The following is a 23,184-nucleotide window of genomic DNA, read 5'->3' as shown; positions in this document are numbered from 1 at the left end:
AGGCAGAAAGAGGTGAGTCCAGAGACCACAGCAAGGCCAGGCAAAGATGGTCGGCAGCCAACAGCATCAAAGCCCACTTCTTGTTGCTCAGAATGCAGAAAGCAGGGCAGCAAGTGAGACCAGGAAGACTTCAGATTGACCTGGTTCCCCTCCAGATGTTGTCAGACTCCAGCTCCCACTGACCTCAGCCAGGAAGTCCATTCATCAAATAAGATGGGAGTTGTAGTCCAACAACATCTCAAGGGGCCTTGGTTGGGGAATGCTCACTGACATGGTGTTAAGCCATACCACATGCCCTCTTCTGTCCTTTTGCATCTTCAGAAACTCTTTGGTTGGCCTGGCATGGCTTCCAGTTCTTATGCTGTTGCTCCAGTCATGAAGACAAATCAAATTTCTCCAAACATTTCTAGGGGTAGATCTGGAGGGTCTGTGGGAATAATTAGATGCAAACCAGCCTACCAACATAAACCCCCTAAAAGGATCAAAACCACCCACAACGTAATTTATATTTGCAGATCTATTCTTTGCCTCTTTCCAGATGCTTGTTTATTTTCCCCTGTCAGTTATTTTCTTTATTATCCATTTCTTTCTGATGTTTCACTTGTGGGACATACTATTTCACGGTTTTCATTTTATCCTTGAGGTGTTTTTTCGGCTACTCGCTTTCCAATCAAAACACATCCCCCCCCTTTATTTCTGGGGATGACAACTTGTAGCTGTCAGTTTCCCTCTCCCCCCAATTTTTTTCCATGGGTTGGATTTGGATAACTTCTGATAATTTCTTTTCTTTACGGTAAGATGGGCAATCACTACAATAAAACGTTTTCTATTATATGTGATGGGGCTTCTCCCTCTTCTGGAAATTATCCCAATTTTCCTTTTCTTTTCTGCCTGCTATTGTTCATTTATTTTGTGGGGAGTGAAGAAAACAATGCATTTTTTTGTTTAAAGCTTTCTGTTTTTAGTGTAAGGTAATATTTAGGAGGCAAACAAACCCCAGCAAGCATGATCCACCATTTGAAAGTAGTTGTTATGTGGGGAAAGCTGGTTGTTCCAGGACATTTACACACACTCACAAACACAGAAAAAAGGGTCATATTTGCCAGTGAGTTGGTTTGGATAGTTATATGCAATTTGTTATGCACAAATTGGCTTCCATTCTTTCACTTAATAAACAAAGTCTTCAACTAACCACAGTTTCTCATTACAGTGGTATCTCGGGTTAAGTACTTAATTCGTTCCGGAGGTCTGTTCTTAACCTGAAACTGTTCTTAACCTGAAGCACCATTTTAGCTAATGGGGCCTCCTGCTGCGGCCGCACCACCAGAGCACGATTTCTGTTCTCATCCTGAAGCAAAGTTCTTAACCCGAGGTACTATTTCTGGGTTAGCGGAGTCTGTAACCTGAAGTGTATGTAACCCGAGGTACCACTGTATCTTCAAATCAGAAAACTATAGTTACCAGGTTCGGAACAAGCCAGGTTCTAAAATCTAAATTGAAGCTGATTTAAGATCTTAACTTGTTTGTCTGTAATTGCAAGCATTGTTATTGATGATGAGCCCCACTGATGAGGCATAACAACTTTGACATATCTGTGACCGGTTTTCCAAGGAAGAGACAATTATTTACTTATTTAATAAAATGTATACGCTGTTTGATTGGAAAAACAACAACAGCAACAAAACAACAAAACTTGAAGTGGTTTACAGAAAGGTGAAACTATTAGGGTTTAATTGAAAACTGCCTGGTATAATTGCAGAATTCTGAGATGGGAATGAGGAAAAAGGGGCTCAGATAATTCTCCTCTTACCTTATGAAGCCGAATCCAGTTGTCCAAATGCAGCCACTGATTCAGTGTCTACATCTTTTGAAATCTTTAAGAACCTCTGAGTTCTGTTGATCAGACCGAGGGTTTACCAAGTCCTCAACATCCTTCTTTTCCCAGTGGCCTTGCAGGTGCCTCTGCTAGGGCCACAACTAGGACACGAAGACAGTAGCTGTCTCCCAATTATAACACTGTGTGGTGCTGTGGGATGCGGGTGGCTCTGTGGTCTAAACCACTGAGCCTAGGGCTTGCCGATCGGTGGTTCGAATCCCCACGGCGGGGTGAGCTCTTGTTGCTTGGTCCCATCTCCTGCCAACCCAGCAGTTCAAAAGCACGTCAAAGTGCAAGTAGATAAATAGGTACCGCTCCGGCGGGAAGGTAAATGGCATTTCCGTGTGCTGCTCTGGTTTTGCCAGAAGCGGCTTCGTCATGCTGGCCACATGACCTGGAAAAACTGTCTGTGGACAAACGCCGGCTCCCTCGGCCAGTAAAGCGAGATGAGCGCCGCAACCCCAGAGTCTTTCGCAACTGGACTTAACTGTCAGGGATCCTTTACCTTTTTTAATGTTAACACCACTTTCCACCCGGTTCTGAAGGGTCTTCCGCTCTTTGGAGCTAATTTTATTGAGGGGAGGAATCAAGAGTAAAAATAGTGCAGACATTCCTGCTTGATCTGTGAAAGCTTTAGACCAGTTGGTTGCTACCCAGTACGCTTTAAAAGTGCTATCATTCATCATTGTCCAAAATAAGTTTCTTCCCTTGCGCTGACCCGGGTGGAAAGTTATTAAATTTAAACCTTTCCCCTCATTTCATCTTCACAACAACCTTGCAAGATAAGTTAGTCTGAAAGCAAGCAATTGGCCCAAGGTCACCCAGTGTCCTTCGTGGCCTAGTGGGGATTTGAACCCGGATCTTGGCATTCCTGTTCCCAACACTCTAACCACTTTACCTCCCTGGCTCTCAAATGACAGTGACAGCTATTTCTGTCACCAGGCAGTTATCTGTATTCCTAATTCACCAGCAGCGGTGAGGTGGGTGATGCCAGAATTCTTGAAATGACTAGGGTTTTAATTTTGCTGTTCACTGAAATATGCAACGGTTCTGTGTTTGCTTAGTGTGTTGGTAGATTAAGACTGTTCTGCGTGTAGGGTTCAAGGAGGAAAATGAAAGAAAGGGGCAAAATGTCACTACGGTAAATAGGTATCAATAAACTACAGACTTCATTATTGTTTTTTAAAAAGAGGAAGGAGAAAGGCATGCTCAGAGGAACTCAATAGATTAAGCCAAGCATTGGTTTAGTAATTATTAAGACATTTGGAAAGCAAATTGTGTTTTTCTCTCTTTACAAGCGAGGAGATAGGGAATAGTTGTCCTATCTTTTGCCAAGGAGCTCAGGTTGGCAGTAATTTAAACCAGTATCAGAATCACATGATTCCTGGATTCTGCTATTTCAAACTGCAGCTAGGTTTTTTTTAGGGTAGGGCGTGTCTATGTGTGAATGCTTCTTCCTCCAAACTCCTCACTGCCTGTAGAATAACAACATTATAGCTAGCAATCTGAAAAACAAAAAAACAACCCAAAAACAAAACCCATGTTTTTCTGACATGCTAATTTTCTTTGTGCAAGGAATTGTTTTATGGGAGAAAACTCAAAATATGTATCATTCTATTTGCAGCCTTTAGCGGTATGGTGCAGGGAAAACATTACCATTCACCGTTGCTAGCATGTCAGTAAAATGGTTCATCCAAGCATCTCTCCTGACATGCCTTTTGGGATAGATTTCTAAACTTTTTTTTATATTCCCAAGCGGAATATTCAGACACACAACAGCTGCTTGCTAGCACCCATATCTGTATCCTCAGTGAATACAGCCCATGAAAAGCTCTGCCACTTAATTATTCGTTTAAAAAACAAACAAACAGCAACAACGATCAAGTGCCATATGAATTTTATGAGAAAAATGTCTTTTCCTGAAATTTATTGATTTCCCAAAAAAGGTCCTCCTGCACAATCTCATCATCTTTCAAGGGACACAAAAAAGTGTTGATAATGTTTGCCTCCTTTAAGCTGGCAGCTCTTGGCAAGTGCTTTACCAAGAGATTTTGAGGCATGCTAAGTTTGTAGTGAAAGGTGGTACTTTTCCCTAGGGGGGAACTGTTCCTTTAGAGAGAGAAGAACTACAGGATCCCTGAAATCACATATTTCACTGTAAAACCAGACCCCACAAAAAGAGAGAGCAGACTTAATGAAATGGCTTGGGCAGGATCAGCTCTGATCAGCACCATGGACAGTGCACTACCATGAAGCCCTCTTTTTGATATCCACTACTTCTGATGGTGGGACGCGGGTGGTGCTGTGGGTTAAACCACAGAGCCTAGGGCTTGCCGATCAGAAGGTCGGTGGTTCGAATCCCCGCGACGGGGTGAGCTCCCATTGCTCAGTCCCAGCTCCTGCCAACCTAGCAGTTCGAAAGCACGTCAAAAGTGCAAGTAGATAAATAGGTACCGCTCCTGCGGGAAGGTAAATAGCGTTTCTGTGCACTGCTCTGGTTCGCCAGAAGTGGCTTAGTCATGCTGGCCACATGACCCAGAAGCTGTACGCCAGCTCCCTCGTCCAATAAAGCGAGATGAGCGCTGCAACCCCAGAATTGTCCGTGACTCGACCTAATGGTCAGGGGTCCCTTTACCTTTACCTTACTTCTGATGGCCTCTCTTTCTTTCTCCTTGAACTTTCCTTCCCTCCTCTGTTTCCCCTTAGAATTGGGAATAGAGCTGGTTGTTTTCCTGGTCACAGTTCAGTTCTTAAGATATCAATTTTGATGGTTCAAAGAAAATAGTTTGGAGGAAGCACTTTGTAGCCTGCAAGGTAGGTAACTGTCAAGTGTTCTGCTCCAACAATAATAACAACAGCCAACTAGATGGCTGTAGCAGGTCCTCTCTAGGCTTCTGGCTTTTGTCTTGGACCCTGTTCCTTTTTTGTGAACAGTTTTAGACCATGTTAGTTCTTGGGGCACTCTGGAAAGCTTTTGCTTTTTAAAAAACGAAAAAAAACAAATAACGCAACAACCCCAAACCTGTTCAAGTTGTTGCTTTGGTAGAGCTGTGAGTAACAGTTTCACATTAAAACAGGAATAAACATCAAATGCTACAAGTCTCGGGGAGCGATGAGAAAGGACCAAGATTGCCCTGCTGAGGATAAGGTATCTTGTATGCCTGAGGGCATGCCCTTCACATTTGCAGTGTCCTTGAGGCATTTTGACAAGGATTTTTTTTTTTTTTTTTTTGCATAGGCTGTGGTCTGTTTTGGTGAAGCAGGAAAGCCTCTCCTAGAGGCAAAATGTGCTGAGGGCATTTGGACAACATAATGAGTTTATTTACTGCCTCAAATCTCTCTGTGTGTGTATGTGTGTGTGCTGCTATTCTCCTGTTACAGTGAACTGTGCAGAATTCTATTTACTTTGCCTGTGTTTTGAGGCCCTGAAGGCAATGACTCTGGGTATTAACCCCTATATATGTGCTTTGTGGAAGCTGTAATCAGTTGAGAAAAGCTGGTGTTCATTCGTAGAGCGCATCCTTTGCCGTCAGTCCCAGGCAATCTCTACTGATACAGATAAATATCAGATCATATTTTATGTATGTGTGCATGTGTGTGAGAGGTAATGTAACCTTAGCAGTTAATGTGCAGTTGAGAAATGCACATTCCCCTATGGCTGTTGGGGACTGTATATATTGACTGGTAAAAGCACACAATTCCATCTTCGTAGACGGATTATGTGCACATTACCCATGTAGTGCATTGAATGTTCACAGGGCCCACTTTTCATGCACATTAACCGCTCAAATGACATTACCCTTAACATCTATCAGTTCTGGGAAAACTGTATTTCTTGCTTCCTAGGTTGTCCTCTTTTATGGAACTGCCTAGAAAGATCAGGGAGGATGTTTTCATTGTTTAATGTGCCTGGGACCTGAAAATTATTAGTTGTCAGCATTGTGGTGCTGGGAGTCCTAATACAGAAACCCCATAGTATTACAGTCCCCACCGGCTAAATTCAGACACAATTCATATTGTAATGTGACTCTGGAGACAATGTAAGAGTACCTTCAGGGGTGAAGTCAAACCATTGTCTACTGTGGCTGTAGAGGCCAATACAGAAGAAGCATGTTTTGTTGCAGCTGGGGCAGATGAAGGCATCTAGTTTTGACAAGATGGACTGTTTCAAGAAGTGGCAGAAAGACATTTCTAAATTTGTCTGGCAGGGCAAGAAGCCAAGAATAAAATTTAAGATATTAACTGATGCAAAAGAAAGGGGTGGATTTGCCCTGCCAGACTTTAAACTTTATTATGAATCAGCAGCGTTCTGCTGGTTGAAAGATTGGCTACTTCTTGAGAACACAGACATTTTGGATCTAGAAGGTTTTAACAATGTTTTTGGGTGGCATGCATATCTGTGGTATGACAAGGTTAAAGCTCATAAAGCATTTAAAAATCATATTGTCAGAAGAGCATTGTTTAATGTCTGGACAAGATATGAAGATTTACTTGAAAATAAAACCCCAAGGTTGTTATCACCGATGGAAGCGAAGGCTCAGAAAAAGCTCAATATGGAGGCCAAGTGGCCAAAATATTGGGAGATTTTGGAACAAGAAGGTGACAAATTGAAATTGCAGAGTTTTGAGAAACTAAAAGATAAAGTGCGAGACTGGCTTCATTATTTTCAGATAATGGAGGCTTACAATTTGGACAACAAAATTGGCTTTCATGTGGAAAAATCCAAACTAGAAACAGAACTGTTAGAACCCAATACTAAGATACTATCAAGAATGTATAACTTGCTGTTGAAATGGAATACTCAGGATGAAACGGTTAAATCTGCTATGATTAAATGGGCACAAGATGTTGGACATAACATTATGTTTGCTGACTGGGAACAGTTGTGGACCACAGGTATGAAATTTACGGCATGTAATGCCTTAAGAGAAAATATTATGAAAATGATATATAGATGGTACGTGACCCCAGTCAAGCTTGCAAAAATTTATCATCTGCCCGATAATAAATGTTGGAAATGTAAAGAAAATGAAGGTACATTTTTTCACCTTTGGTGGACGTGCCCTAGGATTAAGGCTTTCTGGGAAATGATTTATAATGAATTGAAAAAGGTATTTAAATATACCTTTGTGAAGAAACCAGAGGCCTTTCTCTTGGGCATGGTTGGCCAATTGGTGTTAAAAAAGGACAGAACTTTCTTTATGTATGCTACAACAGCAGCAAGAATACTCATCGCAAAGTATTGGAAGACGCAAGATTTACCCACTCTGGAAGAATGGCAGACGAAGTTGATTGACTTTATGGGACTGGCAGAATTGACTGGCAGAATCCGTGACCAGGGAGAAGAATCGGCAGAAGAAGAATGGAAGAAATTCAAAGACTATTTGCAAAAATACTGGAATATTGAGTGATGTTGGATTGAAATTAAGGGGTTATTAGCTGTAATGGTACAAAAGAATATGAAAAAATAGTTCTTTTTTTGTATATAAGTAAAAGTATAAGTTACAATAATTTAAGAAGATGGATAGAAAATAAGGCTTTTAGCTGTAATGCTATGAGATAAGGATTTGCTGGATGAACAATCTGAACTGGAATACAAGAAGGGGAGGTATGAGGAGGTCAGGGAAATATGTTATTGAAAAATAAGATATGAAATTTATGTGTTTTTAATATTTTTTCTTTTTAATTTTTTTCCTTTTTTTCTTGGTTTGTATAAAATGGAAAATCTTAATAAATATCTTCTTAAAAAAAAAAAAAAGAAGGCATCTAGTTTTGCTGCTGCATGTGCACCATGGCATTTCTTTTTCTCTGCACTCCTCCCATCGGACGTTCCTTCTCTGGTCACTCCTGTGGATACACAACCTGACTTATAGTCTCCAGGCTCTGTGGTCATATGCAAGGGATTCTTGCACAGCATGGTTGATGTTTCCAGCCTTCGTGTCTTGTTGCAGACCTCTTTGCAGCACAGAGTTGGTCTGCCAGTGGGCCTGTTGCCTGAAGCCAACTCCCGGTAAAGCCTGTCTTTGTGGATTCTACCATTTTCCATTCTGTAGACATGACCAAGTCAGCGTAGACATTGCTGAGACAGGTGTGCAAACATGCTGGGAATATCTGCTTGGAAGGATGACACCCCCCCCCCCGGTAGAAATAAAGACACATGACACAATTATTAAGGTTAATGGGCTAAAAAAGGCCACAACTTTATTGGTTACAGGTGATGAGCGGTATTGGCTTAGGCATTGGACCTAACCGACGATATCTGACTCCAGCCTGTCCGCTGGAAGTCCAGGAAGGGTTAACCACCAGTAGGGGGAGTCCTGCTGATGCACATCAACCAAGAGCTCCCCTGGTGTCACCGATAAGGGGCGTGCCTTAGGCCCTCACCTCCCTTGGCTTCGGACAGGGCCATGCCCCCCAGAATCCTTTAACGGACTACCCTTCAATATGCCGGGCAGGTGAAAACCAAGTGGCTGGTGCAAATTTGCCAAGTGGAAAAATTCCTACCAGGCCCCTCAAAGGCAACCAACCAAGGTCCATAGCAAGGCCAAGGAACGAAATCCTTAAAGGGCAGGAGGGTGGGGAACCAAGCAGTTGGAAGGCAGAGAAGGAGGGAGATCCCTGGCTGCGTCCTGCCTTCACGGGGCATGTCACACTCCCGGACCAACCCGATTGGCTGGCTAGGGGATGACACAGCCGGGAATCCCTCAGTCGCGCAGGGCTGGCCTCCCACCCCCTGCGCACATGGAGGGGCCGTGAAGCCCGCAACCCCACCTCCTCCTCAAGGCACTGAGCTCTCGATCCTGACAGGTGTAAGTTGCCCACATCCTGTTGGCATCCATGTGTACTGGGCATTAGCATCAATTTCTCCCATAGGTAGACAAAATTGTCTACCACCTCAAGGGTGTGGTCACCAATACTGACATGTGGAGTGCTGGTCACATCCTCACCCAGGATGTTGGTCTTCATCAGGCTGATGGTAAGGCTGAACTCCTTGCAGGCTTGGGCAAAATGTTTGGAGTGTGTTGTGAAGACTGTGCCATCTGCAAATGACAACTCTTGAATAAGAACCCACCAATCTTTTGTCTTGGTGTGGACACAGGCCAGGTTGAACAGCCATCCTTCAGTGGATGTACACACCATCTCCTGTTGAGATGAAGGCATAGAACAACAATAGGGAGAAGTATATGCCAAAGAGGTTTTGGGCAAGAATACAGTCCTGTTTCACACTGCTTTTTATAGGGAAGGTGAGCCATCATCCTGGATGGTGTCCTTCCACATGTTCTCGTGGAAGGAGACAATCATCTTGTGGAGCTTAGGTGGGCATCCTATCTTATTGAACAGTGCACAAAGTCCTTTTTGGCTGGCAAGTTATGATATTGGATAGATGATAGATAGCGATAGATGATAGATAGATGATAGATGATAGATGATAGATGATAGATGATAGATGATACATAGATGATAGATATAGATAGATAGATAGATAGATAGATAGATGATAGATAGATAGATAGATAGATGATAGCTAGATAGATAGATATAGATAGATGATAGATAGATAGATGATAGATAAGATCTATACAGTGGTACCTCGGGTTCAGAACTTCTGGAGGTCTGTTCTGGAGGTCCGCTCTTAACCTGAAACTGTTCTTAACCTGAGGTACCACTTTAGCTAATGTGGCCTCCCACTGCCACTGCTCTGCCGCCACACGATTTCTGTTCTCATGCTGAAGTAAAGTTCTTAACCCGAGGTACTATTTCTGGGTTAGCGGAGCCTGTAACCTGAAGTGTCTGTAACCTGAAGCATCTGTAACCCGAGGTACCACTGTACATATAAATCTCCTCTCTCTGGTTCCCTCCTGGTTTTTGTAGCTATGCTTCTGTGACATGCAGATCAGTAAACCATGGTTAGTTTTCCACCTCCACACCATGGTTTGAAACAGGCAAACAGAGATTTTAAGGATGCTGCTGCTGATTTGTACATCATAGTAAAATATGGCAAGTGATAAGCAGGGAGGGCAGAGCCCACACATGCAAGGGAATGATGAACCACATGACTCCACGGTGGGGATTCTGACCAGCAAACTGTGGTTTGGAAATACATCTGAATTATTGTCATGGCCAGCCTAGCCTGAGACTCCATTTCTAGCAGCTCGGCTCAGCAGTCATTTGCAGCGAGTAATTCGAGAGACTTTTGCCATACCACTTCTTAAAACACCTCCTGGCACCTTTCTTGAAAGACGTGGAGAATGTAGCATGCTTCACAAAACATCTGAGGGGAAAGGGCATGAATGAGTTTAAAGCCAGAGTCCCTTTTATGAAAAAAAGAAATGGGGTGTGTGTGGGGGTAATCTTTCCTTACAGATCTTGCGATTGACCTCTGACATGCGCAGTGTATAACTCAATGGGAGTATGGGGGTTTGTGCAATTATTCCAGGGCTGTGCTCTGGCCGTTGACATTCTCTCAAAGGACGGTCTAACAAAAGCAGTTGCTCATAAATTTGGAATGCACAGCGAGGGAAGGCAGCTCATTGCTAAGTGATGGGCCCTGGATGATGGAGAGAGAGAGAGAGAGAGAGAGAGAGAGAGAGAGAGATCTCATAACTGACCCAAATTGCTAGGAATTGATTCGGCAGACAGTGCATTGACATGTTTGAGTTCTGGGCAATGAGTGATTGACAGATAATTGCCAAAGATTTAGCACAGTGGTCAAGGTTTGAAGAAATAGAGAGAGAGAGAGAGAGAATTATCCTTCCTATCGAAATGCCCATTTTATATTCAAAATAGATCATCCCACTATTCATAGACATGTTGTTGTTTAGTCGTGTCTGACTTTTTGTGACCCCATGGACCAGAGCACGCCAGGCCCTCCTATATTCCACTGCCTCCCGCAGTTTGGTCAAACTCATGCTTCAAGAACACTGTCCAAGCATCTCGTCCTCTTGTCTTCCCCTTCTCCTTGTGCCCTCCATCTTTCCCAACATCAGGGTCTTTTCCAGGGAGTCTTCTCTTCTCATGAGGTGGCCAAAGTATTGGAGCCTCAGCTTAAGGATCTGTCCTTCCAGTGAGCACTCAGGGCTGATTTCTTTCAGAATGGAGAGGTTTGATCTTCTTGCAGTCCATGGGACTCTCAAGAGTCTCCTCCAGCACTAGTTCATAGACATAACCCACAGTAACCTGCGTTAAACAGAGTCAGGCTATTGGCCCATGTAGTTCAGCTTTGTCTACTTACTGGCACAGGCTATCCAGGATTTCAGACAAGGGACGTTCCCAAAACTACCTAAAGATGCTTGGGAGCGAACCTGGGACCTTCTGCATTCATGGAGCTATGTTTCTTCTTGGGAATCTTATGCTACCTCCCCCTACGATCCCATTAGATCCTCCTCAGCTTTCTCTATTTTAAAGACCTCCTAAACCTCACCTCTTCACTCTGGTCTTCTCAAACTGAGTTTCCTTCTCTCTGCCTTAAACCTCTGCAGAGATCTTGTAGATCCTCTCCAACACTAAGCTAGACTTACCAAGCATCTGACTCCTGTGTTCCTATGTGATTTCTCTCTGTGTGTGTGTGTGTGTGTGTGTGTTTTAAATAAATTTTGTGCATTTTCTCTTTTGTGCAGCTTTAAAGCTCGACTCCAGAGCTGTCTGATAAAAAAATGTCTTACGGTTCCATTGATGGAAGTGGTGTTGGAAACAGGAGCCCCTTTGGCGGACCTTCGAGACAAGGATACCAACCTTTAGGTATATTATTATTATTATTTTATCATTGTTATTATTCTGCTCCGTATGCAAAACCCCTAAGTGGCTTACATAACGTACAGTAAGATCGTTTTTAAAAAAGGAAAGGGAAATTCTATATGCAGCTTTATAACAAAAATTGCAAAGAACTGCATCGACAAAAACAGAGGATTTTATCAATAAAACTTCCAGTAAAATATCAATAAGTAATAATAATAAAACACAGCAGCGTGATGAATCAGTTGATGCAGGCAAAGCATGTTTAAATAAATGGGTCGTCAGGAGGAGTCTGATGCTACCGCCCAGGAACAACACCCCCAAATAGGGTTTTCCAGAGAGTAAATGGTAAAGGACCCCTGGATGGTTAAGTCCAGTCGAATTCAACTATGAGGTTGCAGCGCTCATCTTGCTTTCAGGCCAAGGGAGCTGGCGTTTGTCCACAGACAGCTTTCCAGGTCTGGGGCCAGCATTACTTAATTGCTTTTGGCACAATGGAACACCATGACAGAAACTGGAGTGCACGGAAACGCTGTTTACCTTCCCACCACAGTGGTACCTATTTATCTACTTGCACTGGTGTGCTTTCGAACTACTAGGTTGGCAGGAGCCGGGACAGAGCAACAGGAGCTCACCCCTTCGCGGGCATCCGAACTGCTGACCTTCTGATCGGCAAGCCCAAGGGGCTCAGTAGTTTAGACCACAGCGCCACCCGCATCCTATAGAGTAGGTGGAACCCTGACCTTTAGGAATATTGTGTTAGCTTCCCCAAATATAATGCTAGTACTTGTTCCCCATTTGCTACCATTCCTTTCACACTGCGGAACCTGTTGTGTTATGGAACTGTGTCTTTTTGAGCAATATACTGGCATGTTTTTTCACGCCAGCAAACGTTGTGTGACACAAAACATTATTGGAGGATGCCTCTGTCCTCCACCCGTTTCACACATGCTTGCTTCCGTTTCCCCATGATAGTGGATAGTTCAGCTGGTTAGAGCATGGTGCTGAGAATGCCAAGGTTGCAAGTTCGATTCCCGCATGGGACAGCTGCATTGTCCTGCACTGCGGGGGGTTGGATGAGATGATCCTCAGGAACCCTTCCAACTCTACAATTCTATGATTTCTATGGAGATAGTAGGAAAGAACTCTATGGCAATATACTGCCCTGAATTCCATCACTTTAAGGGAGCTGCAAATAAGCATTAGGTACCCCTGCCCGTACGGGCCAATCGTGACCAACTCTAGGGTTGCGCGCTCATCTCGCTCAAGAGGCCAGGAGCCGGCGCCGTCAGAAGACACTTCCGGGTCACGTGGCCAGGGTGACGAAGCTGCAACTGGTAAGCCAGCACCAGTGCCGCACACGGAAACGCCGTTTACCTTCCTGCTATAAAGTGGTACCTATTTATCTACTTGCACTTAGGGGTGCTTTTGAATTGCTAGGTGGGCAGGAGCTGGGACTGAACGACGGGAGCTCACCCCGCCGCGGGGATTCGAACCACCAACCTTACGATCAGCAAGTCCTAGGCACTGAGGTTTTACCCACAGCGCCACATGCGTCCCTAAAATAAGCATTAAGCATTCACTAAATTCCGTTAGTTTTCCAAAAGTGGCTTTTATGTTATATGAAAGTTAAAATATGTGGAAATTAACAAGGAAACATCAGGGAAATGGAATAAATACTATGTGAATGCAGTCTTAAGCATTGTTCTTCAAAACAGTGTCTTGGGATGCTACTAGACCAGGCATAGGCAAACTTGGCCCTCCAGATGTTTTGGAACTACAACTCCCATCATCCCTAGCTAACAGGACCAGTGGTCAGGGATGATGGGAGTTGTAGTCCCAAAACATCTGGAGGGCCAAGTTTGCCTATGCCCGTATTAGACTCTGACTTCCTCCATGCCCAGACAGCAGATCCAGTGGTCACAGGTGACAGGAGATGCTGTGTGGCAACATCTGGGCACTGAAGGCTGAAGAACATGTGGGCTCATAGAAACATAGATTTGTAGAGCTGGAAGGGACCCCACGGGGCATCTATTCCAAACCCCCGCAATGCACTCATCACAGCTAAAGAATCCTTGACAGATGGCCACCCAACTTCTCTTGAAAGACTCTCCAGTGAAGGAGAGTCCATCACCTTCCGAAGGAGTCTGTTCCGCTGTCAAACAGCTTTCACTGCCAGAAAGTTCTTCCTCATGTTCAGTTCGGAATCTCCTTCCTTGTAATTTGAATCCGTTGGTTCGGGGCCAACCCTCTGGAGTCGCAGGAAACAAGCTTGCTCCCTCTTCCATGTGACAGCCCGTCAAGTATTCGAAGATGGCTGTCATATCAACTCTCAGGAAGACGTGGAAGGAACTGGCAGCTTCTTTAATATGAAAACAGAGGCAAAGTAAATGAATGGCTCCAGGGTTTTGAGGCCGGGTGGCGAACAGGGAGGTAAACAATATATCTCTGGGGCTGGCATGAAGCGTGGCGTGTGGGGGAGATGGTTAATGTCTGCCTCACTCCACAGTCCTTCCACGAGTCATTGCACGGCAGCAAAACACAAGCGATTGACACTCATCGGGTGACAACACAGCCGATCACCTGAGCTTGCCATCATCTCTCTTGGCTTTCATTTCCGGTCTCGTCACCGAGCCGTCTGTGGCTCCCCCAGATTTACTGGCACGTCAGATTGAAGCGGCATATGCCCACGCTGGGAAGTTTCCCAAGTCGTCACTGCCAGTGATGGAAAATGTCAGTCCGTTAAGTAACAGGAGCTAATTTAGAAAACAGTCTTCTGCCTTTTAAAGCCATCTCCGTAGACGAGATGACTAATTTAGAAATCCCACACTGCAGTGTGGGATAAGGGCCTCTTTCTCAAATGTGTCCCCCCCCCCCTTCATATTCCGGCAGTGATCAAACATGTGCACGATACGTCGTGCCTCTTTTGATAGGCACATGCATCTTCCAAATAATGATTTTTTTAATGCAGAAAATACTTGCAGCGCAGGAGCGAGAGGTGCCTGGATTAGGAATACCTGCTCAGAATCTGGCTTGTGAGTATTTTCTGGGTAAAATACACCTCTATTTATTTCATTAAAGATATGCTTGATCGTAAAAAAAGAAAACCCTGAAAGTGGTTCGCAGAAAAAGTTAAAACAATTGAATTATCAGTAAGGAAGAATCCTGAACTGCCTTAAAGGTAAAGGTAAAGGGACCCCTGACCATTAGGTCCAGTCGTGGCTGACTCTGGGGTTGCGGCGCTCATCTCGCTTTACTGGCCGAGGGAGCCGGCGTACAGCTTCCGGGTCATGTGGCCAGCATGACTAAGCCGCTTCTGGCTAACCAGAGCAGCGCACGGAAATGCCGTTTACCTTCCCGCTGGAGAGGTACCTATTTATCTACTTGCACTTTGACGTGCTTTCGAACTGCTAGGTTGGCAGGAGCAGGGACCGAGCAACGGGAGCTCACCCCGTCGCGGGGATTCGAACCACCGACCTTCAGATCAGCAAGTCCTAGGCTCTGTGGTTTAACCCACAGTGCCACCCACATCCCTAGCGCCACAGAGACAAACACTTGGCCCATCTAGCACAGCATTGTATGCACTGACAGGCAGTGCCTCTCCTGAGTTTCAGCAGGAGACATATTCAAGCTTACCGGGAGATACCAGAGTTTGAACATGAGACTTCCTGCACGACAGACAGATGTTCTCCCACTGAGCTTTGGCCCTTTTCAAGTCTTGCAAGCCTCTGCTTCTTAGACAGCTCAGTGAGACCTGAGTGTCCTATTTATTAAGTTGAAAGTTCAGTATTGGCATATTGATTTTGCAATTGGGCTGTTTCATTAATTGTCCCGTTGACCACAATATATTTATTTGTTTAAATAAACTGGCTTTGGGATAATCTGGTAGTTTCCAAACTTTTTTGAATCACAGTCACCTTGGTTCCATGAACTCATCCCCACTGCCCCCTACCCTATTAAGAACATTATTCCTAATAGCAGTTTGCATGTCTCACTAAGGAAGATAATAATGCAATACAGTACGTTTCCGGGCACAATCCAAAGTGTTGGTGCTGACCTTTAAAGCCCTAAACGGCCTCGGTCCAGTATACCTGAAGGAGCATCTCCACCCCCATTGTTCTGCCCGAAGACTGAGATCCAGCTCCGAGGGCCTTCTGGCAGTTCCTTCACTGTGAGAAGTGAAGTTACAGGGAACCAGGCTGAGGGCCTTCTCGGTAGTGGCGCCTGCCCTGTGGAACGCCCTCCCATCAGATGTCAAAGAAATAAATGACTATCTGACTTTTAGAAGACATCTGAAGGCAGCCCTGTTTAGGGAAGCTTTTAATATTTGGTGAATCACTGTATTTCACCCAGAGTGGCTGGCGAAACCGAGCCAGATGGGTGGGGTATAAATAATAAATTGTTGTTGTTATACAATTCAAAATGGTAACAGTTAATTGCACATTTATTCACAATCCACTTAAAACTATTTAGTTTAATTCAGCAAAAAGGATGGACTTGATGCCAGCTTTTCAAAGTCCCCACTACTGCCCCTTGCCTCTTATCAATCCCCTCCCCCCAGGTAATCACTCTGCCCCACCCCCAGTGGGAGTTACCACTCACTTTGGGAACTGCTGACTTAATCCACCTTTCTCTAGTCGTCTCTAAATTCAATGAATCACGCTCCCTTAATGCTACATTGTCTTTATTGTATGACTCACCATCTACTCCCATCATTATGACGGCTGTTCCTGTCTGTTTATATGCTTTGTTTGTCTGAAGTTATTTGGTCTTCCTGAAGTGCAAAGGAGGGGAAAGAGATGGGGAGCAAACTTTGGGAAGTCTGACAATCATCGCAGCCGCCCGCCCGCCCACACATGCACACACAGCTTTGACTGACAGGTGTCGAATGGGAAGACACTTGTAGCCATGTTCTTGTTGTTTTTCAGCTTTGTCCAAGGTGAACCTGCTGGACCCAGATGGGTTTAAACTCCAGAGGGTGGTGAGCAAGCTTTTGCAAGACTTGAAACCAATCATTCTCCTTTCCTCTTTCGTTTGAGCAAACCACAGTTTCCCGTTACATAAGGATGCTGTGAACAGTAGCTTGTTCTGACCAATATTGTTGTTGTTGTTATTATTTATTAAATTTATACAGTGGTACCTTGGGCCACAGACGCTTCAGGTTACAGACACTTCAGGTTACAGACTCCGCTAACCCAGAAATAGTACCTCGGGTTAAGAACTTTGCTTCAGGATGAGAACAGAAATCGTGCTCTGGCGGCGTGGTGGCAGCAGGAGGCCCCATTAGCTAAAGTGGTGCTTCAGGTTAAGAACAGTTTCAGTTTAAGAACGGACCTCCAGAAGGAATTAAGTTCTTAACCTGAGGTACCACTGTATACTGCCCTTCGTCAAAAGATCTCAGGGTGGTTCACAGAATGAAATACAAGATAAAACACAGACAAATAATTAAACCAAAACAACAAAACAGTATCTCCCCCCCACAACAGACACATTTAAAAGGCTGTAGGATATTAATCAGTCAAAGGCCTGGTTGAACAGGAATGTTTTCACCTGGCGCCTAAAATATATCTAATGAAGGCGCCAGGCAAACTTCTGTGGGGAGAGCATTCCACAAATGGGGAGCCACTACAGAAAAGGCCTGCTTTTGTGTTGCCACCCTCTGGACTTCACGTGATGGAGGCTCACAAAGAAGAGCCTCAGTCAATGAACACAGAGTCCGGGATGGTTTATATGGAGAGAGGCAGTCCCTGAGATATTGTGGTCATAGCTGTCAACGTTTCCCTTTTTTTTAAGGGAAATTCCCTTATTCCGAATAGGATTCCTCGCAAGAAAAGGGAAAAGTTGACAGCTATGATTGTGGTTCTGAGCCGTTTAAGGCTTTATAGGTCAAAATCAGCACTTTGAATTGGGCCCAGAAGCTAATTGGCAGCCAGTGCAGTCGGACCAGGATCAATGTGAGATGCTCAAACTGTATTGCCCCAGTGAGCAACCTTGGTTGCCAAATTCTGCACCAGATGAACCGTATGTAGGCAGCCCTACATATAATGCATTGCAGTAATCCAGCCAGAACATAGACAACAGAAATTAGGCTATCCTTGTCCAGATAAGGGTGTAGTTGGGCCACCAGCCAAAGCTGATGGAAGGCACTCTACGCCACTGAGGCCCCCTGAGCTTCAATTGACAGCAGAGGATCCAGGAGTACCCCCAAGCTATGAACCTGCTCCTTCAGAGGAAGTGTAACCCCATCAAGAGCAGGCAACCTCCTAGCCATCTGGTCTAGGGAACCACCCATTCACAGTGCCTCAATCTTAATCTGGATTGAGCTTCAGTTTGTTGGTTCTCATCCAGTCCATTACTGTGGCAAGACACTGGTCCAGCACTTCCACTTCCTCACCTGCAGATGTAAAGAAGAAGCAGAGTTGTGTGTCGTCAGCATATTGCTGACAACGTGCTCCAAAACTCCAAATGATGCCACTCAGTGCTTTCATGTACAGTGGTACCTTGGTTTAATAACAGCTTAGTTTATGAACAACTTGGATTAAGAACTCTGCAAACCCAGAAGGAGGTGTTTCGGTTTGTGAGCTTTGCCTTGGAAGCAGAACATGTTCCGCTTCCTGTTGAGTGTGTTCCATTTGTAAATTGAGTCCTCTGCTGCTATGGGAAAGCATGCCTTGGTTTAAGAACACTTTGGTTTAAGAATGGACATGCAGAGAGGCCAGCTGTCAACCCCAGCTCAGGCGTCTCCTTCCATCGGCCCATGCTCTGATGTAAATCAGCGACCCGAACTTCAGGGCACGCAATTAGCAGAGTGTAATGCGCACACAGAAGTAGGCGTGAGGCGTAAGTCATGCTACAGCTAAAGGTTTATTAATCATAAATCAGAACAAAGAAACATGTTGTCTCTCTCTCATGTCGTCTCGGAGAGAACAGCAAAAGCAAAAGCTATACACAAACGGAAGTTCCCAGCATACTGTGCTGGAATGTAAACAGACATGTGACATGCAACAGTTCCACATGCCTGTTCATTAAGGTGGAATGTAAATGTCAACAGGTACCACTGTAGATGTTAAATAGGGGGTAAAATTTCGCCCTAAAAACTCCACATTGAAGGCTCCACAGGGCTGAAAAGCACTCCCCAAGCATCACCTTCTGGGAGTGAGCATCAAAGTAGTTCTGGAACCACCACAAAGCAGTGCTACCTGCTCCCAGCTCAGACAGCTTCTCCAGAAGGATACTGTGGTTGCTGGTATTGAAAGCCGTGAGAACAAACAGGGTCATATTTCCCCTGTCTCTCTCCCAACAGAGGTCATCATGCAGGGCAGCCAAAGCAGTTTCTGTGCCCAAACTGGACCTTCTCTTCATAGTGGTAGTCCTGGTTCCTTTAAATGCCAGAAATAACTAACCTATGGAGTTGTTGACATTTGTGCAAGCTGAACTCAGACAAAGAAAAGAAAAAAGCGGGGAGAAGTGAAAAAGAAATGGGGTCTGGGAACAAGGAAAGCTCTAGGAAACATATTGTTTCTATTTTGCAACCTAGAAAACATTGACACTCAAATACATGCTTTGAGTGGTACAGTTTTCACTAACAAACCAGGTCAATAAAATTATATCATCTTAATTTACTCTGTTCCTCCTTTTATGGGAACAGCATAGTAATGACACCCTGGGCCACTGTGGTTTGCAAAACTGCCAATTTGTTGGGCTTTGAGCAAGAACACACTGCTACGGTGAAGAATGCAATAAAGCCACAAGATTCACCCTCAGATTTGATGGCATCTGAGTGAGACTTCTTATACTGATTATAGCCTTCCTACGGTAGTACAGTGATTATCTTTTCTTTTACAATTTCATGTGGCAGCCTGATGCTAAATATTTGTACTAGCATAAAAAAAAAATTGTTTTGTACTAGCATAGCCATCTTTGAACCTGTTGCTTTCTCACTCTGTTTTTTTAATGAGTGACATTATTAGTGGCGACTCTTAGTTGGGGATGGTTTGGGCCAGGAATGGGGAAACCCCTTTTTGGCACTTGGACCAGATAGAGAACTAGCTCACCTTCTTGCCAGAAACCATCCTCAACTCGGCTGCCTTGTTAAGGACAATGTTGTTGTTGTTGTTTAGTCATTTAGTTGTGTCCGATTCTTCGTGACCCCATGGACCAGAGCACGCCAGGCACTCCTGTCTTCCACTGCCTCCTGCAGTTTGGTCAAACTCATGCTGGTAGCTTCGAGAACACTGTCCAACCATCTCGTCCTCTGTCGTCCCCTTCTCCTTGTGCCCTCCATCTTTCCCAACATCAGGGTCTTTTCCAGGGAGTCTTCTCTTCTCATAAGGTGGCCAAAGTATTAAGGAAATTATGATCAGCAAATGCAACCTGGTCATTTTTGCCCCAGCCTGAGGATTTTTGGTTTGTGGTGACATGGAGGTGGGCTTTTGCACTAGTTGTGTCAGCGTTGCTGCTGAAATATTAGGAGTCCCATCAGTATTGGCATTCTGCTGGCTTCCGAAGGGACACCAGCTTCGTAAGGTATTCCCCTGAACTTGAACTTCTGATCTTATTGTTGCAACAGTTTTAATTGTCATGCATTTTAACTGCCTTATTTTATGTAATATTTTAATTACAGGTCTTTTAATGTTCTGATGGAATTGTTATTGCATATTTTAATTAGGTAAGTTGAGGGAGCCCAGATATACTTAGCCTGGTGATGAGGAGACTGAGAGGAGATATGAAAGCCATCTTCAGTTACCTGAAGGGCTGTCACGGGGAGAAAACTTGTTTTCTGTTGTTCCAGAGGGTAGGGCCTGAAGCAATGGATTCAAATGACAAAAAAGGAGAGTTGGACTAAGCATCAGGAAGAACTTTGTGACAGCAAGAGCTGTGGATCAATGGAATGAATTATCTCTGAAGGTTGTGAACTTTTTCATGGGAGGTTTTAAGTGGAGGTTGGATGGGAACTGTTAGTGTATTTTTAATATTTTGTTGCAAGCTGCCCAGAGTGGCTGGGGAAACCCAACCGGATGGGTGGGGTATAAATAATAAATTCTCCTCCTCCTCCTCCTCCTCCTCCTCCTCCTCCTCCTCCTCCTCCTCCTCCTCCTCTTCTGTTGTGATTCGTGCATTGTAGTGGTTTGGACCACATGACCCTTGATGTCAGGCACGAAGCAGGAGGACATTTTTGGGGGGGAAATAGCCTCGGCAAAGTTAGGTCCCTGGGCTAGAACTTCCCCACCACTGATGGAACAGAATGCTGGCCTAGATCCTGCAGGCTCTTCATATGGGTTTTTCCATGTTCTTGTGGGTCTATGTGGGAGTGAGGGGATGGCTTCTTGACTTCTGTTTTCTACATAAATGGCAGACCTCTGAGCACTTCTGTTTTCAGTGGGGTAGTTGACTCACCGGCATCTATTGATCCCAATCCCCTTAGCTCCTCACCTCAGGATCATAGCTGTCAACTTTTCCCTTTTCTTGCGAGGAATCCTATTCAGAATAAGGGGATTTCCCTTTAAAAAAGGGAAACATTGACAGCTATGCTCTGGATTGCTCAGAGACAGGGATGACTGACTGGCATTTTTCAACATTTCATCAGACCATGTGTGGGTTGGAGGAGATTCTTTAGTAACTGCTAATGGAGCAGATCATTTCTGATTTGAACAAAGGAACAAAACATGACTTCTTCTTTTTGACAATGAGAAAAATCATATGCAATTCATCCTATTAAAAAAAAATCACATACTGAATCCCCTAGCAAAATGATAAGAACATAAGATCAGATTGTCAAAGATCAACATCTCTTAAAGATCTCTTCTTAAATGGCTCTGTCTGGTCACAGTCCACTTCCTATAGTCCACTTCCTTCTTTAACACACAGAAGAAGTGACATTAGTCTAGAGCAGCGGTTCTCAACCTGTGGGTCCCCAGATGTTTTTGGACTACAACTCCCATCATCCCTGAGCTCTGGCCTGGCTAGCTAGGGATGATGGGAGTTGTAGTTCAATATCTGGGGACCCACAGGTTGAGAGAGGCTGGTCTAGAGATTCTAGTCCCACCTTAGAGCAAGCTGAAGACTGGCCTATAGGAGTGGATATAAATGTTAGGCTTGGCATGAGATGATGACTGACAATGGTACAATGGCACCCCATGCTGTGCTCTTCTCTCCCCTATTCCCCCATAATGCAGGGGTGGTGAACCTCATACCTGGGCCCCAATGCACCCCACCGGTCTATCAGGCCCTCAGGAACTCCCCCCCCCAAATAGTGGCCATTCCCAGGCCACACCCCTCACAACTTCCTTAGTTACTCAACTGGTTGCCTGTTACACAAAGGCAGAAAGAAATGGATGCTTTCAGAGGGAACCCTTAGCTGGCCATCAAACCAAACCTAAGCTGGGGCATGGGGAACGGCTTATCCTCAAGCCTCTACAGGACCACTAGATGTCCCTATTTGTCCCACCAGACTGTTCTGGCGGAGTGTCACTCTCACTACTCCTGACAACACATATGAATTCAAGTCATATGTTTAGCCTGGAAAAGAAGAGATTGAGAGGGGATGTGATAGCCATCTCTAAAAAACCCTCAAGGTCTGCCACATGGAAGAGGGAAGAAGCTTGTTTTCAATTGCTCTGGAGGGTAGGATCCAAACCAACGGAGTCAAGTTACAACAAAGGAGATCCCAGCTAAACTTCAGGAAGAACTTTCAGAGAATAAGTGTCGTTCAGCAGTGGAACAGACTCCCTTGGAAGGTGGAATGGACTCTTTCCTTGGAGGTTTCTCAGCAGATGTTGGTTGGCCACCTGCCATTGATGCTTTAGTTGAGATTCCTGCATTGCAGGAAGTTGGACTAGATGACCCTTCCATTCCAACCTGTGATGGCCTGGGACTCGGGCTTGGACTTGGAAGCAGAGGAGTCTCAGTCTGCATCGGATCCTTTGCCTCAGGCATCATCTGAACCAAGTCTGGGGCCTGATCCTGAAGAGTCCCAGTCTGCACAGATTCCCCTGCAACAAACACCAGCTGGGCTAAGTCAGTGGCCTGAGCCTGACCTGGCTCCAGATGTGGGGATTCCCTTGTTGCCTTCAGCTGGGCCATCGCTTACAGCTGCTCCACTACTGGTTTGGTCAGGGGAGGCTGAGGCGGCCCCTGGGTCTAGTAACCCACTGACGTCTCCTGAGCTGCAGAGACTAAGGTATGAGAGAAGGAGAGACCTGAGTACTCGCAGGAGGAGTGCTTGCCTCCAGGCAAAACAGGGAGGTGAGTCGCTGGGGGATCAGGACCGGCCGTTACCCCGACAAAGATTAAAGGCTGTCGGACCACGCCCCAGGTTGCAGGAGCAACATTGCTGTATGCTAGATCCTGCCTGAGATCCTGTACCTGTCCTTGCCTGGTTTCCTGCCTCATGTCCTGCCTTGGCCCTGTCGGACTGACTCCTAGCGGAACCTTCGGATTCTAGACCGATCCTGGACTGCACACAACCCTACAGTTCTGTGATTCTAAGTGTGGCACAGGTGAAGACACAGCTGGACCAAAATGAGGGGAAAGCAGATTGCAAGGAACCACTGATTAGCTGACTGATGGAAGCCCCT

At 45.0% G+C, this 23,184-nt stretch overlaps 1 protein-coding gene across 1 annotated transcript in view; it reads left to right on the top strand.

Annotated features, from left to right (window-relative positions):
* The window catches only part of TSNARE1 (t-SNARE domain containing 1), a 339,199-nt gene that overhangs the window by 62,104 nt on the left and 253,911 nt on the right, over positions 1-23,184 (top strand). The window lies entirely within an intron of this gene.

Source organism: Podarcis filfolensis (genome assembly GCF_964270895.1).
Source record: "Podarcis filfolensis genome assembly, chromosome: 7".
NCBI classification, from domain to species: Eukaryota; Metazoa; Chordata; class Lepidosauria; order Squamata; family Lacertidae; genus Podarcis; species Podarcis filfolensis.
Note: the sequence above shows the minus strand (reverse complement) of the source record. Positions and strands in the feature narration are given on the sequence as shown.